This window comes from Gordionus sp. m RMFG-2023, chromosome 1 (genome assembly GCF_954871325.1).
Source record: "Gordionus sp. m RMFG-2023 chromosome 1, tfGorSpeb1-WG-v2, whole genome shotgun sequence".
In the NCBI taxonomy this organism is placed as follows: Eukaryota; Metazoa; Nematomorpha; class Gordioida; order Chordodea; family Parachordodidae; genus Gordionus; species Gordionus sp. m RMFG-2023.
In genome coordinates this window covers 17,880,837-17,899,266 of record NC_088775.1, presented here as the reverse complement: position 1 = coordinate 17,899,266, position 18,430 = coordinate 17,880,837, and the positions used below count along the sequence as shown (strand labels likewise).

The 18,430-nt window shown below is 28.1% G+C and overlaps 1 long non-coding RNA gene across 2 annotated transcripts; it reads left to right on the top strand.

Moving 5' to 3' along the window:
- Positions 1–12,756: 12,756 nt before the first annotated feature.
- Positions 12,757–15,223, top strand: LOC135931938 (uncharacterized). Of its 2 annotated transcripts, none has more exons than XR_010573214.1 (6): positions 12,757–12,866; positions 12,957–13,014; positions 13,067–13,202; positions 14,254–14,541; positions 14,585–14,704; positions 14,747–15,223. It is a non-coding gene; the product is annotated as an uncharacterized LOC135931938 (long non-coding RNA). The 2 variants fall into 2 exon arrangements; XR_010573213.1 differs by having other exon boundaries at positions 13,053–13,202.
- The last annotated feature ends 3,207 nt before the right edge of the window (positions 15,224–18,430 follow it).

Genomic DNA, 18,430 nt, shown 5'->3' with positions numbered 1-18,430 from the left:
AAAAACCGAGAAAAAATATATCAATTTTGCATTTTCGGTTTGTTTTTCAGCTAAAATAAAATCATTTAATATCTAATGACTTTTAAAATTATCTTCTTTTTCTATAATGAAGATTATTTTTTATTTAATACCAAAGAAAAAGAATAAACATTTGTGTTCATATTTGGAGAAATAAATTGTTTGATTTGACTGAAAATAAAAATTTTAATAGTCTCTAAATTAGTAACTAATTTATTTATTAATACCTTACAGTATATAAGGACAAATTAAAATGTTGTGATTGTTTATATTGTAAGTTATTTTTTATTTTTTTCTTTCTTATAATTTATATAATTTTTGATTGAAAATGATAAATTAGTGTCCTAAAATTAACTATTTTATTTACCTAGTAGTATAATAAGGACATGAAAATCGTGTGATTTAACTAAAAATTATTATAATTAGTAAATTAGAAATATAAGTGAATGTGATATATCAAAATATTTTTAAATATATATGATAATATTCTAGTTTTAAAATATCCTGACCGGGTAAATAGGAAAATTTTTTTTGCCCGGGTTTATTTAAAGATAATTATATCCGACCCATATAACCAATGCGGGTCTCCATATATATTCTCACATATATATATATATCTAGAAGGCTAATAAAATTATTGTGTAATTATCGATAAATAGACAATACGATATAACTCGTTTTTAATAAGATCCTCAAGATTTACATGACTCGGCCCGGATTTTTTTTCGGTTCTGCCGGGTTTATATTTTCAGGCTCTGCCCGGGTTTTAAAAAATTTTCAAGCCCAGCCTGGATTTTTTAAAAATACATTATATTTATTTTCAATTTTTATAGCTAATAATAGTGATTTAATATATTTGGTTTAAAAATATAAGGCCAGGCTCAATCCGGGTACTTTTTAAAAAAAAATATTTAATCCCGGCTCGGGTATATTTACAAAAATTAAAATACGGCCTGGCCTACTTATATATCCTATTTGGATAATATATTTCAAAAACATTTATTATAAAAAAAATCAAATCTATTTCTTTCTCTTTGGCATTTCTTTTGATTTTCATATTAAGTTTTTAATCTATAAAACATTTCGTATTTATTGACAGTAATATCATCTTTTTTTTAAATATAATATATATAAGTATATATGTACAGTATATAAAAACCGTATAAGCAAATGTGAATAAACTAATAAATTATATATGATATTTAAGAATTGTAATCTTTTATATAATATTACCAAAAATATGCCAAAAAAATACCAATATTTTTTACCCCCTTCTATTACTTATCTTTTTTTTATCATTTATAATTTACATTTCAAAAAACTTATCAAGTGTAAAATATTAAATCAAATTCATAATAACATCCATCCCAAATATATTTTCCATGAAATTATTCTATTAGTATCAGCAATTAGATTGACAAAAAATATTAAGGATTAAAAATGTTGAAATTTTTTCATGAAAATATAAAATTATTTAAATATACTTAAATAATAATTATTATTATAAATTTTTTATTAAATGTTTTCCGAAAAACGGTTTCATCATAGAAAATTTTTAATTAAGTATAAATTTTTTATTTTTGTGTGTGACACAGTCAAGTTAAAATATATATATGCAAGAAATTAAGTTTATTATAATATTAATATTTTTAAACTATAAAACACTATCAATCATAATTTTTATATCCCCTTCTTTCTGTTTTCTAAACATTAAATAAATATTAGATATTAGAGCCCTTGCATAGTACCTATTTTTTCAAGACCGACTTGATCCAGAAATTATTTAAAAATTTTGGTCCCGCAGATCCGATCCAAGAATTGTTAATCTAAAATACCATTTTAAAATAGATCTGACTTAGATCAGATAATTTGGATATTTGAACGGAATAGGAAAATTTATTAGGATTGCTGAAGTATGATAAACTTTTGTGGTTATTCTTGAAAATTATATTAATAAAACCACTATGAAGACAAAATAATTTATATTTTTTTAGAGGGTCCGTGTCCGGTCGAAATAAATTTCAAAATAAATGTTGTAATCCTACTAAGCCCCAGAAAATGTTACAAGTCCGACGGACATAGAGAATTTAAGCCTCTGTAAGAATTATAAATTAAGAATTTGTCAGTATCACAATATCCTCTATAAAATTCGATTTCGAAATTTATTAGCCATGAAAATATCGAATTGCGGAAATATATTGTAAAGAAATTTTAATCGTGGCTCTGTGACTAAAATTATTTAAACCGCGACTCTAATTTTTTAAAAAAATTTATAAGGAAGAAATTTCAGACTTAAAATGTTCAGTTTATTCTCTATTTTATTGATACAGTAGTCAAAATTGAAGCTTAATAAGCTTTTTAAATTTAATTAATTATTTCAATAATTTTTTTATTTACATATACTTGAATTTCTTTACCTTGTGTGCAAAAAACATATCAATAGATTAATTAAAACCCTTTATTTTATAAACACGACCTTCATTGCTTATTTCCCAAACAAAAATCCTATAACTATGCCTAAAATAGTAATTTCATCAAAAAATCTTATTAACTATGATAATGATTTCTTTACAAACAGCTTTTTAAAATGGAACAAAGTTTGATATGAAATTTTGGAATAATTTCCTAACATTCCCTTATAAATGCCTCCCCCCCCCCCTTATCCAAGAATATTTCCATATTTGACCATATTAAATGCAACTTGAAAAATTTTGACTCTTTCCACATGACTGATTATATATATATTTTTAATGTAATGATTACTTAATTTATAATATATAACTGTATTCTAATTATAACTTAATATAATAAAAATAAAAACGCTCATTCTATAAAACGAAATTGCGACTACAAGTTTCCTTAAAGCACGAAAATTATATTTTAAAATAGTTGTCACACGGAACTTAAAACTTTTTAAAAAAGGTAGGTGTCAAAACTTACTTTACATCAGAACTCATGGAATTTTATTTTATGAAACAAAAATTTCAAATTACTATTTTAAAATATAATTAATCGTGTTTTTTGAAAACTTGTAGTCTCAATTTCGTTTTTATAGAATAAGCATTTTTATTTATATTATATTATAGTTTATGACTATATATACATTTATAAGAGCAATAATTATAAGGATAATAATAATAATCTCCTCATCGTTGCAGTAAAATATTTAAAAAAATCAATGAGGGTGACCTAAATGAGGCTCTCAAATTAAAATTTTTTGACAACAAATCAGCTCCAGTAAATAATGGCATCTTATTACATATTAACAACCTACACCTTCCTGTTTCGTATACATCCTTACCTTCTTTATCACAACACATCTAATTATCTTATCTGATGATGGAAATATTTCAGTCTATTAATTCCTTCAGGGTTATAACTTGTAGGCATAAATTAAACATAAATAGCCTCATAAGCTTCATATGACATTCGTAATTATATCCAAAATTCACCTTATACATGTTATCATCAAAGTAGACTTTAAAATGTCTTACAATAACTTTCGTGAACACATCATAAATTGATTTTCATAAATTTATTGATTATTCAAATTCCTAGAGACTTGCTATAAATTTTAAAAAATCCGCTTTTATTTACCCCACATGTCAGATAATCTGACGAAGGCACCTAGCAGGGGGGGGGGAGGTGTTAACTTGGTCCTCTCCTATTTTGCCTTGATATTCATTATCTCGCTTATGATTTTAAATCTAAATTTGATTTGGATCTAAATATTTGGCATCTATACGATGGAACAATTTGTGGTTTTCTCCTAAAATAATTGAAGTTCTAAATTTCCATGAAGCCAATTTTAAAAATATTGGACTCATTCTTAATAAGTCCAAAACGGAAATTTTTTTCCTTGATAAAAATTCCACGATCTACGTGTTTCAAAATTGTAGACCAATAATCTATCCATATTAGGTTCACCTCTTTCAAACCATCCTTCTATCTGGATCATTATTCAATATCTTTATAGCAATATTTATAACATGGAACAAATTTTGAATATACAACCAACCCATCAGAGCCTTTATATCATACATAAATACTTAAATATTCCCAAAATACTTCACCTATTTGGCATATCCTTATCCTCGTTATTTCATTTTTTATCGTGATTTTGGAATCATTTTTTAAAACTTTCTTGGAAAAAATTTGAAACCTAAATTTATCCACGCTTAACTGAAAATTAACTTAATTATCTAAAAGAATGAAAGGGTATCGACTTAATATCACTTCGTACGCTGTCCCTTTCCTATTTCCTGTCCTACCGCTTAACAAAAAATTTACTGATATCGAGCTTTATCTCTTCTAACTATAATTTGCTAGAACTAGCTCTTAGACATCTTTTCTCCCGAAACAGCCTTTTCGTAAAAACATAATTTTATTTTCATCCTTAATAATCTCATTTATTTTTCTTCCTCTTCCTCTCTTGTAGATATTTAATCTTTCAAAGTGATGACAAAATTCGTGGTAACGAATGGCGGGAAGCCTTGTTGAACAAAAACTAGGGAATCTCTTAACTATCGAAAAACTAAGAGTTACATTAGGCTATAACTTGGCTGCGACCTCGTTCAACCTCATCACTGAATAAATTGCAACCTCTTTGTATAAGGAAGACCTGACCCTAACTGCATTAAGAGTTAAGGAAGCCATCAACGCCAATATGAAAATATTATTAAGGAAAACTATTGCTAATAATCGATGTAGCCCTATTAAAACTTTTCCGATAAGGTCCTACTGTTGTGATGAAACATTTTGTAATTATCATACCTGTTAAATTAGGACTTAAAAGTATAGAAATTGAATTAATAATATATTGAATTAAGAAAAATAACTTTATTCTAAATCCTGGTTAATTATATAGCCAAAGCTAATTTTTTATACAAAATGATAAAAAAAAGTCTATTCAAATGATAAAGTTCATTTTCATTCAAACAACAAAAAATATAATATTCAAATAATCTAATCTAAATATTTTCAGATATAACAGTATCCTTCGCCTGGAGGAAATCTTTAGGTGGTCTTCGAGTTCTTATCGAATAATATGAAGAATTTCCTTGTTCAGAATGATGTTCATTAGTTGTAAGCAATTTGTAGGCAACTGATTTTCTGTTGGAGCTCAACATACTTTTCCCTTATTTTTTCCTAGTTAGTAGTATACTTAACCCTGCCGCCGACTTTTTTGGTTAAACCAAAAACGTCCCGTTTATGAAAATCATCCCGGCGCGCGACCGAATTTCATACCGGCGGCACACGGCCGATGTAGAAATATTTTTCATATTTAATACCTTTTTATTCTAATAATTGGTCAACATCACTGTTGTAATTTTTTTTAATGTCAATCAGGATTTTGATGAATTCTTATTTTCTACAAATTTTAAAATCATAATATTGACGACATTTTAGAATTCAATCAATCAAAAATCTAAAATTCCAAAAGTTATCATAATTTTACATATTTATTAAATGAATGCATCTACATTTAATAAATATATAAATAATTTTAGTATTATAACAGTAAATTATAAAAATAAAAAATTATTTATGTGGAAGTTTTTTGGTTTCTTACACTTAAAAATAGATAATAAAACAATCTCCATAAATTCTGACAAATTTTACTGTAATTTTTGCTTAGAAAAGGCGATTGTAGAGGATGATGATTCAAATAAGCTCTTTTCACAGTATATTTTTTAAAAAATATTATTTTCTCATATTAAGCCAATATAAATTAAAATATGTTTTGTAAAATTTATTCTAGCTATTTCAAAACTTTTCAATCAACATTAGAACAAGAAATTTGTTTAATGTTGATTAATTTTGGATAATTGCATATTCATTTGTCCTAATCATCTCTGTTTCTGGGTAGCTTTATAATCCATAAGAAATTTTTAAGAAATTTATTTCTTCTTCATAAATTGTCCCTAATTTGTTGCCTATTATAAATTAAAGAGATAATGATTTTTTGTTATAAATTTCAAAATACTTATTTTAGAAATATCAAGTTATCAATTTAAATTCTGATCTGCCAAACAGGACAACATTAAGCCGTACTACTCTAAATGTTATCAACCTATTAATGAAAGCACATGTACAAGAACAAATTAATTCAGGGACAAAATTTTGCTCAATCATATTCGGTATGTGCACAGAACAATACAGAAGAAGAAACTATATTACATTTACACTTCATTTAATAAATGATAATTTTGAAATGATTTACTTTACTTTAGCAACTCATTTTTATAACCCAAAAACACACAAGTGAGACTATTTTAACTGAGATTGATAAAATAGAAGAGAAATTTAATTTAAAAAAGAGAAAAAATGCAAATGATTACAGATGTTAGGCCTAATGTTAGAAAGGGTGTTCGATTAGGTTATCAACACCACTTATGTTTAGGTCATGGTTTACACAATCGGGATAGATGGTATTAAAAAGGTGCCCTTTGTTGAAAATCTCATCAAAATAATTAGAGAAATTATTACTGCTCTAAGATATGAAACTGCAGAAGTTAAATTTGAATTCGAGGCAGATCAAAGAAAATGCCTAGATACAATAAATCGAACATCAGACATGGATCTTGATAGCACTGATCCAACCCAGATAACCGTTTTCAAATTGGCAATTCCAATGATAATAATTTCACGCACATGAAAACCTTAAAGTTAAATGTCCCAACACGTTTGCATAATATATTAATTATGGCAGAAAGCATATTTGGATTAAATAGGAATTTAATTATAATGTTTTGAAAAGAATTGGGAAACACTTTCTCAAATTATCAAACTATGAATCTGATCTAGTAGAAGAATTTAGCATTTCTTTCAAAATTTAAAGAAACTGTCGAATTTCTTTCATCACAAAAAGGATCTACGTTAAACTTGGCATTACTTTTTAGAAGTAAAATTGAAACACATTTATTAGTAAATGATAGTGATAGTTTTGAAATCATTTCACTTAAGGAAAATATGCTAAAAAAATCATTACGATGTCTGGTTTGTGATTTATATTTAATAATATATAAATATATTTATTTAAATTTATTTTTTATTTAAAAAATTATCTAGGTATTGGCTCCTCTTTAAGATCCAAGATTTCAAAAATCGACAATTGTGTCAAAGCATATAATAGAGCAAAATTGCTCAGCTTCGGAATTTATAATAAAACATCCTAAACTTATAGAGAAGATGATATTCAGGTAGTAAATATAGCTATTGAGGATCAAGAGGAATTAATTCAAGCTATTTGACAACATTGGCAAATAAACATTCAACAAATCAAATTATGATTTCACGTTAAGTGACTTAGAACAAGAATGCCACATTCTTCTGAAAACGTATGGATGTTCTATATTTTTGGAGAGAAAAGAAGAGTTAACTTCCCAATCTTTCCAGGATCGCCAAAAAATTCTTTGTATTCCGGTGACTAGCACACCCAGTGAAAGAGTTTTTTCTAACACTGGGTTGACATAGAATTCAAGGAGATCATCATTATGTCCCGAAAATTTAAATAAAATAATTTTTATACATGAAATTATAAAATTACGAAATCGATTTTGGATTTATAATAATTTTTTTTAAAAAAGATTTAAAATATGCCGAGAGAGGTGGGCGTGGGCCTAATTTTTCAGGCCCGCCAGCTCACGGTAGTAATAAAAAAATATCACGTCCATTCACGCTTAACACTAAAAAAATTTCGACCCGACCCGCCCGCTCACGACAAGCAATATTTTGATCCACGCCCGTCACGCCCTAAAATTCACGGTGTTTTTAAATTTTTCAAAACTATTGCTATAATTTTACACTTTTTTGAATTCATTCTATTTATTTCTCTAATTTCATAATCCATATTAATAACAAAAAATAAATACAATCTATAAATCGAAATTTATTTGGAAAAAGAAGAATGTCCATCTTTTTTTATTTCAATTGTGTACGCCTTTCCTCTAGTAAGAGATTGGCTACAGAAAATAACCTTTCACTAGAAGCCGAACTTGCAGCTGACAATACTCGATAATTTTCTCAAAAAAGGAAATGAATATTCCTGCTTCCAAAACTTCAAAATATTGTCTTTTTATTTATCTTATATGAATCTTTTAAGTTCATCCTCACAGCTTTCATCGGTGATGTTGATGCTTCATCAGAATCATCTAGAAATATACGGTCTTTTATGAGAGTAAGATGAATTAGGAAAGTGATAGTTGGTATTGATCATTTAGAATATATGGTTTTTTATGAGTTTAGGATAAGTTAGGAAAGTTATAAATGGTAGTTGGCATCGACTTATGCATATCATCTAATTTTATATCATTTAGCATTTTTAAGATTGTTTTATATATATCATTTTCTTCTTTTATTAAAAACTTAAGTCTTTTAAAATTCGGATCTAGAATTAAGCCTTCTATAGTGGCTGTATAATAATCTTTTAAATGAAATCTTGTTCTGTATTTTAAGGTTTTGATTATTATTGTATCACGTTCAGAAGGTTAACAAAATTTTATTAATTTTTGTTTCCATAGACAAACTTTATTTATTGTGGGACGAGAATCTGCTCTCAGATTATCTGAGCATTATTTAAATATTGATAAAAAATTTACTAACTCGATGCTGATATCAACTGTGGTTAATCTATTTAATTCTTGCTTGCTAAACAAGTACACCTGTATTTCAAAATATGATTTTAAGAAACTCTGTATCATGATATATACAGAGTTCCATCTCGTTATTCTCGCTATTACATATTGTTTAAGAGTGTGGCTTAGTTTGCTTTTAGCTGTGTTTGAAATATTGTACTATTATATTTACACCACTTATATTTAAAGCTATTTCAGAACAATTGTCAAAAATATAATGCATAATATTATATGGCATATACATGCTAGCGTTTCGTCATCTTTGAATGCATTTATAAGATTTGCTCCGTTATCACTCACAACTATACATTTATTTAAGTAATTTTCTACTTCTGTATATTCTCCTAAAATTGAATTGACTATTTAATTTTGACGCTTTTTTCATCCATTGCCCTTGTGGTCACAACAAATGTTTTTAATTAAAATCCTCAATGATAATATGTCCTATAATGGTTAAAAAACTTAGATTTTTATAGTCATCCGTACAAATATCAATGATTATGGACAATAATCATGCTTTTAGTCTTAAATTTTATTTCATGGCATATTTTTGAACCTATAGTATTCATGAGAGTTTTCCGGTTCACAACTTTTATATTTTGTTATCCATATGTAACACCAACATTTATCTCTTGGCCTAGCTTTAAAATCCTTCACTTTCTGTTGCATTTAAAGATTGAAGATCTTTACAAATAAAATATAACTGACTTTTCTGTAAAAAGTTTAAGCAAAATTTAGCATAAAGTCTCGCGATAAAAAACACCTAAACATAAAAAGAAAATAGAACTAACAAAATGATACCGGATGTTGTTTATAAAATGCGGAAGATTTTTAGCTTTCTTAAATTATTCTTTTTTAAAAAAGAACTAAATTAAATAGAAAATATATAATATTATTATAAAATTGCAAATTTATATTTATAAAAACAATTTAAAAAATTTAAATTTCCGTGATTCACGGGAAATTTATGTTCAGGCCCGATCACGCCTGCGGAAAATTTTGGGAAGGCCCGTCACGCCTTGGAATTTAAAATTTATTCACACTCACGCCGTGGCCCACCGTGACACGATGGGTCATGCCTAATTTCACGGCCCGCGCCCACCTTTAGCCTAGATATCTGTAGTATATATTTTGTTTTATTTTTTCAAAAAAAATTTATTAAGCTTAAAAAAATATATGTTATAAAAATTTATAACTGGGCCGATTTACTCCGCTTTTCTTAACAAATCGGCGCGCCGCCGGCCGTCGATTAGATTTTTGAAAATTGCGCCAGCCGCCGATAGTTTCGTCGGCGCACATGGTTAAGTATCTACATATTTATGGTAAATCAATTTCATAAGTGATTTAAATATTTTTCTATCCCTTTAGGCGATTGTAGAAGATATGTCTTCGGACTAACTTAATCTTTTATCTCCGGGTATCCAACTGGGTTGATTTCTTTGGTCACTAAAATTCTTTATACATAGAGTATCATTATCATGAAACGTTTTTAGTTCCATATTTACTAAGTTATCTTTAAACCCTTTATGTTCTAATTTCGAAAATAGTCCTAAAGCTCCCTTAATAATAACGAAGTTGGAGTAACTGATGTTGCAGCATGTGAGTAGTGCGATACGTGAATAAAAATTCTTCTTTATTGTTTCTTGAATTTTTTTCCATATAATTTTTGTACTAATCTCTCTACTTCCCCATTGGAACGTGGATGATAAGGTGCTACTCTGTGGTGTATTCTGTTGTATCATTTGCCCCAATTTAAATTTCCATAGGCCCATTATTTGTGAGCATATAACGGGTGAGTATCAACCATAATTGACTGTTTATGGGTTCCACAAAATTTATATGTACTCTGACAAAGACTGGCTTGGGAAATTACCTTTTCGTTAGTTGTGTCGGTAATTTTGTATTTGTTGACAATGGATGCACAACTATTTTCTAAAATTTCATTAGGCCATCATATATAGACGTGACAAATGTTGCATTTAAATGATTCAGGATGTCCTTCGCGCAGTATATTTAATGAATCATATTAATTATTTGGTGTTATTCGATGGAAGCAGAAGTTAGATACATCCATTTTTCATTGATAATTGTTCTACGATTGTAAAAAGGTGTGTATTATTCACTTTTGTAGGCCACGTATTTTCCTAAAAATCTCATAATTTCAATGATCACTGAGTCTTTATTTGCTCTAATCTAAGTCCTATTTCATAAACCAATTTTTTGTTTCATCATTGTTGTAGATTGCACAAAGATTTGCTGCTTGATTTAAAGATTACAGAGTATTAAATTTAGCTAGGAATAATTCACATCTAGTTAGTCTCGGAAGTAACTGTGCTATATTCTTCTTTGGGCTGAAAATAGATAATAAAGGTTTATGATCTGTTACTATTTCAATTTGCCATCCCAAACAGTATTGTTCGAATTTATTCAGACCGAACATGATTGATAACGCTTCTTTCTCTATTTGAGAATAATTTTTTGTCCAAATTTTGAGAGTACCCATGAAGCGAATGCAATAAGTATTATCGGTAAATCGAGGTGATAAGATGGCACCCAGACCATAATTGGAACACATCGGCAGCGAGAATTAATGGTTTTAATTGCAGATATGGCGTTAATAGAGAAGCATATGTGTTTTTTTAAATCAAGAAATACATTATCAAAATATCCATTGATTATTTTTTTGTAATTGATTATATAGTGATCGTGCCTTTGCTGCGAAATTCAGAATGCATGATAATATGCAAGAAGTTGGTAATTCTTTTATATTATTGGTTTAGGTGCAATTATAGCTGTTACATGTTTGATCGGGGTTTGTATACTAACACCATTATTTTGTGCCCATTTCCTTTGTTTTTGTAACAAGTGACGAACAGCAATCATTTTAAAAAATAGAAATCTCTTTATTTCAATTTAAATAATAAAAGTTTACAACTAATAAAATATAACAAATTTTATATATAAATATATAACAAAAATGGCAATATAAAATTATTTACAAAAAAAATTGATATAATTGTCGTGAACTGACACACTGAGATAAATTTGTAAACTTTATTTTTTTTTCAATATATTTAAAATAAAATATTTTCATTTGTGTCCTTCATTTTGTTTATTGGACAGGTATCCTTAGCACCCGGCTGTCCAGGCCTGTCGGTGACCGGGGTGTCATCTCTAAGCTCCGAAATTTATCATACCATATGTCTTTACACATCAGTCATCGAAGAAAAACTTTAAAGTTTTTATGGTTCTTACCAGGATTGAACCCGCGTCCTTGTTCATGCTCGTGTTTCCAAGCCTACATCTTACCCATTAGGTGGAGATCTTTATCTGGAGTGCTATTTGACAAAAGAATCCCACACAAATTAAAGGGAAAAATTTACAGTTCCATAGTACAACCAACTATTCTATATAGTTCAGAAACATGGCCAACCAAAGAATCAGACGAGAGAAGTCTACAAACTATGGAGATGAGAATGCTGAGGATGATTGCTGGGGTAACAAGAAAGGATAAGGTGCGCAGTACAAGAATACTAAATAGTTTAAAGGTAGTGCCCATTAAGACTAAGTTAATGGTAAACAGACTTAGGTGGTATGGGCACACAATGAGAAGGCCTATGAACTACATAGGAAATAAAGTTGAAAGATTGGAAGTGATGGGCAAACGTAAAAGAGGAAGGCCAAAACTTCAATGGGGCCATAAAGTTAGAGCCAATATAAAGAAGTATAAAATAGATAAAAGAGATTGTACGAATAACATAAAGTGGAGAGAGATGTTGAAGGAGCTTACCACCAGAAAAGGTGAAAGCTAAAGAGAAAAAAAAAAAAAAATTTTAAATAAAATAACACGGTCATCGTAAAACATTTTATTCATTAGCTTCAACATTACGAATTTATAAATTTGCAAAAAATCAAAATATATACGAAAAAATAAAAAAATTATCGAAAAATACCAATTTTTTTATTTCAAAACATTATACATAAAAATCAATTAATCCAAAAAGAAAAATCTATATATATAATCCTCAAAAAATGTCAATCAAATTTAGCCAATAGTTTTCTTTTAAATATTATTTGTCCAATCAAAATATGGTAATCAACGTGAAAACTCAATCATTTATTCACAAATCACTTCCATATGCCTCAAATCAAGCATTTAAAACATTACTCAAGTATATCTATATTGGGAAAATGAACTTAACTTCTCAAAAAGTAAATCTATTATATTCAATTATTATTTTTTTCAAGATAATTATTTTCTTACGTATAAAATACATGCAACTTAAAATTAAATTATATCAGGCTCAACAGGAAATTATAGGTTACAAAATATACTAGCTTTAAGGAGCGAATACTTTAGGTTATTACCTTAATTTATATCTAACCTATATAATTTAGTGTTTAAAAAATAGAGCCCTTTTATATGGAGGAATGAAAAAATCTTTGCCAGGTTGTAATGAAATAGAATTAAAAGATGCCCCAAATCAAGAATTTAAAACATTACTCAAGTATATCTATACTGGGAAAATGAACTTAACTTCTCAAAAAGTAAATCTATTTTATTCAATTATTATTTTTTTCAAGATAATTATTTTCTTACGTATAAAATACATGCAACTTAAAATTAAATTATATCAGGCTCAACAGGAAATTATATAAAAATATTGTTCAGTCTGGATGGTCAATATTTTAGCAAGATTTGTTCAAACCAATTTAATCAGAGTACAAGATAATGCCACCCTTAAGATTTTTTATTATAAACATCCCTCTGGCTAAACTGATTTTTATAGTTCGATTGGATCTGATATTAGTGTTGTCAAGGGCCTGTTTTTGATATTTCATGTTTATAAAATAGAAATATCTAGGGATCTACCAACATCTTTAACGGATTGAACAGATATTTTGTTCTTTTAAAAATATTATCTGCCAATTATATAAAATTTTTTATCCAATCCGATAAAATTGTTTATTACTTATTATGTATATAGATTAATGTGATATAAATAAGTGATTTATCATTAAAAATATTTTATAATAAACTATAAATGATCTTTACAATATATTTAAAGGACTTATGTTATTGTATAATTAAATTATAGATGTTATACTATTAAAAAGTATATGAGATGAGTAGAAATATGTATTAAAATTTAAAACCTAAAATGTTTACAGACTATAGATCAGTAATCAGCTATTATTAATTTAATAATTTCAATATTGAATTGGTTCAGCTTCCAAATAGTGCTTTTGATGCACCCCTAGAGATAGCTATATATTTATGCTATTTTATTCATCAGTTGTTTTTTTTTAAATTTATTTTTGCAAACTGCAGGCAATTTTTTTAAATTCTATTTGACCTAAGAAAGATAGATATTTTTTACATGATATATTTATTATGCTAAAAATTCCCCCCTGGTGCAGATTTTAATGAGTAGTTGAAAATATAAAATCACATCATTTTCTAAGGTTTGAGATGGGTTAGATTTAGAGTTTTTCTCCCACGAATTGATCTAGCTCCAAGTGACTCTCAGTTACCATTTACTTTAAAAAGATGACAGTTTCCTATAATTCCCACTTTTGTGATTACAATAAATAAAAGTCAAGGACAAACTTTTGATCATGTAGGCTTATTCCTCCCTGAGCCCGTCTTTGCCCATGGACAACTATATGTGGCTCTTACTAGATGTAAATCTCAAAATAATATGAAAATTATGATTTTGCTATCAGAATTACAAGGAAAAATTTAAAAAAATGATAAAACATTCACACAAAATATCGTATATAATGAAATCTTAAATTCATAATTTGTAAGAAATTTAAAAAAGTCACCAACTTTGTTATTCACCATCAAATCACCAACTTTATACCATCTTCCTCACCAACAACAGTAAATTCTATTTTATAATTTCAATTTACACGTTTTATTTCAGGTTATTTACGGCAAACTACGAGCAAGGAAATTACAACATCATCTTTAAAAACGAAACCACATTGAGCAAAGAAAAGAGAACTTCTTCACCATCGCTAAACCATCTTCCTCACCAACAACAGTAAATTCTATTATATAATTTCAATTTACACGTTTTTTTCAGTTACGGCAAACTACGAGCAAGGAAATTTCAACATCATCTTCAAAAACGAAACCACATTGAGCAAAGAAAAGAGAACTTATATTATTCATCAATCATTGAATAAAAAAGACAATTCATCACTCTTAGTCTTAATGGGTTGGAATTGGCCTGAAGGAGGAGGGGGAAGGGTAAAAAGAATTATCGTAAAAGAACGAATAAAATTCTCATCCCCGTCACTTTTGACGGGTTATCAACTAGTAATATAATATTACAACAATAACAAAAATGAAAATCTTTTAGCTCGAAGGTTGTATAAAATTAATTTAAGTTTAGATTATTTTTTTATTTAAAAATTTATTAAAATCAACATTCTTCACTCAAAAAAAATATCATAACCATTTATAGCTTTTATTTTTCATGATATCGTTGTTCAAATTGCAATTTTCATAATTCTTAATATCCTACGATGTTATTAATTTTCGTGATCATGTTCTATGATGTCCTTAAATTTTTTGATCGATTTTTATTCAAATATTTATCAAAAAAATTTTCTTTTATAGAAGTATATGCGTATTATTTTTAATTATGTAATGTATATGTTTTGTGTGTTGATGTTAATTATTGTGAATTTTTTGTGTTTAAGATATAATCTTCATTCCGTACGGGTATTATTTTCTTTCTAATTGGCCTCGATATGTTAGTCAAGAAATTTTTTTATGTGTTGATTATATCTTTTCCAACATTTCCCCTTTTGTAAAATGTGACTGTAGGTAAAGTGTTCTGTTCATACGTGATAATTTTATTAATAGTAAATTTTTTAAGTTGATCGAAATGTATTGATGTAGCATATTGCTTTCTTTGTTTATGATAATGCCTTTGTCCCATTTGTTTACTCCAAATATTTTGTACGAAATTCTGTCTCCATCCATAGTTCTATTTTTCGGTAAAGTCGTGCAAAATATTATCGTTGTCTTTTTTATATTTTAATAAATCCCATTTGGTTCTCATGTCGTGATTAACCATTAGTTTCCTTGGAGGAATACATGACGTGTTGTTAGGTTTATTTCTGTAATTAAATAAAATAAATTTAAGAGCGATATAGTCTATATTATTTTGTTGCATGCACTTTTTCATGTGCATTTGAAAGTTCTGACCATCCTTCCTACTTGCCCATTGGATTGCTGATGGTGGGCCGAAGTCAGATAGTGATGTATATCGTGGTCTTAAATTTTTTAAACAGTTGACTTGAAAAATTTGAGCCATTGTCCATGACTATTTGCCAAATAAGCTTATCGTTTTCATTAATTCTTTTATTGTGATCTCCTCAGTTATTAATTTAACCGACGTGATTATATGAAACTTACTGTATGCGTCTACTATAAGCAACCAGTATCTGTTAAAAAGAGCCCAGCATACTCAATTCTTATTCTTTTGTATGGCTTCATCGTTATCATCCATGGATGCTGTGTGTTAATGGAATGAATTATCTGCTCAAATATTAAAAGATTTAGATTCTTTTATTCCATTATAGATGTAATTATTAATTCCAGGCCACCATAGGTATTCATTTGTTAAATATTTAGTTTTACCAGCACCCAAATGTCTTTCGTGCAAATGTTGTAACATTGACTTTCATAAATCTTTCGGTATGATGATTTTACTTTCTTTAAATAGACAATTTCCCATAATACACAATTCCATCATCATATTATTATATATTTTATTTATTGTCGTATCATCATTTATTATTTCCATCAATTTTCTAACAGAAGTTTCTTAGATCATTTTAAAGTTACTGGTACGTCCCATAAGTCATTATTTTCTTTTAAATCATTCATGATGTGTATTTCTTCTTCCAAAGGTTAATGCCAATCTTGATAAATAATCTGGTACCGTGTTGTGTTTACCTGCTATATGTCTTATTTCGAAGTCGTAAGCTCCCATTGCAGTGTTCCATTTCTAAAATCTCATCGACATAGATGAGTTTTCTTTTAAACCTTTGGAAAAAATGCGGATCAAAGGCTTATGATCAGTGAATTATAAATTTTGTTCCGATTTGATAATCCTGGAATCTTTTCATCGCAAAAATGATTGCTATCTTGCGTTCGTGTTGGTGTAATTTTTTCAGATTTTAATAAGGATCTTAAGGCAAAAGCTATAGGCGTTTCTTTGCCCTTTCTTTCTATGTAAATAAGATAGCTCCTAAGCTACATTTAGACGGATCAGCAACTATACCTATGGGTAAGTCTGGATTGAAAAAGTTCAACTTAGGAGGTTGACTGATTAAAGTTTTTAATTTTTATAGAATTCTTGATGTTCTGTACTCCAAGTCCATTTATCTTTATTGATTACTTTATCAATGGATCTCTCGCAAAATTATTAAAAAAATTTTGGTAGTAGCTAGCCATGCCTAAAAAGTGGAAAGTATTTCTGAATTTTTTGGTTCGGGCATGTCTATGATTGATTTGATTTTGTCATCGATATGATGTATGCCATCTTTGTCTATGTCATGTCCCAAAAATCGTATTTTCTCTTGCAAGAATAAACTTTTGTCAAAATTAGGTGTTAATCCATATTTAATTTCAAATACTTTCTTTTTATCCTCCATGTGTATCTCATCGTTATCACCTGTGATTAGTGTTGTTAAACGGCTCGTTTTGAAATATTGAGTTAACCGAGATTTTGTTCATAGAAAAAACAAAGGACTAGTCAAAATCTCAAGTCTTAGGCAATAATTTTCTGGTTAAAATATTGAGTTAGCCGTTTTTAAAAATCAGCTCAAAACGAGCCTTTAATAACACTACCTGTGATTAATAAGCCGTCTATATATATATTTTACATCTTTTAAATCTCCAAAACCTGTTCCATTGTTTGCTGAAATGTAGCTGAAGACGTCTTACCTCTGAATGGAAGTCTTGTGAACCTGTAGTATCTCTTGTGCATGGATATTGTGAGTAAATCTCTAGACTCTTATGAATTTGAAGGAGAACGCTTGTTTAAAATCTATTTTGATGAACTTCTTGCCTCTTGGTAATTTGGCAATTAAATCGTTGATTCAGGGTATAGGGTATTTAAAATCTTCAAGAGCTGGGTTAACAGTCTCTTTGAAATCGGCGCATAGCCTGAGACTCCCATTGTTTTTGAAGGCTGATGCAAGTGGAATCGCCTATCTGACGTCTTTCACTGGCTCGATGATCTTGTTTTCTAGCCAAGTATTTAGTTCTTTAGTTATAATATCTATTCTAGAGTGGTTCCCTTCTCGGTGGTATAATCTTTGGCTTAGCGTATGGCTTTAATCATAATCTAATTTGAGTTTTCATCACAGGTATATTTTATCTACTTCGTCAATTTGTCTTTATGATCCACATTTATCATGCCAATAAATTTTTCAAGTATATTTTTATGTTTTAACCAAGATCTTCCTAACAAAAGCATCTTAATACTGTTTGCGATTAACGCGTCCAAAATTTGAAAATCCCCTTCCTAGAAGAATTTAATGAATAAAGAATAAAGACCAATTACTGTAATTGGTAAAAATGACGAATCAAATATTTTAATTAATAAGAGTGGTGAAATGTATTTTTAGAAACGAATAGTGGTAATCAAATAAAAAACAACTTTGAATAAATAAATTATACACAAGTAAAATTTGTTAATTTTGATAAACAAACAAGATTATATTGAATATATAGATGATGTGTTAGA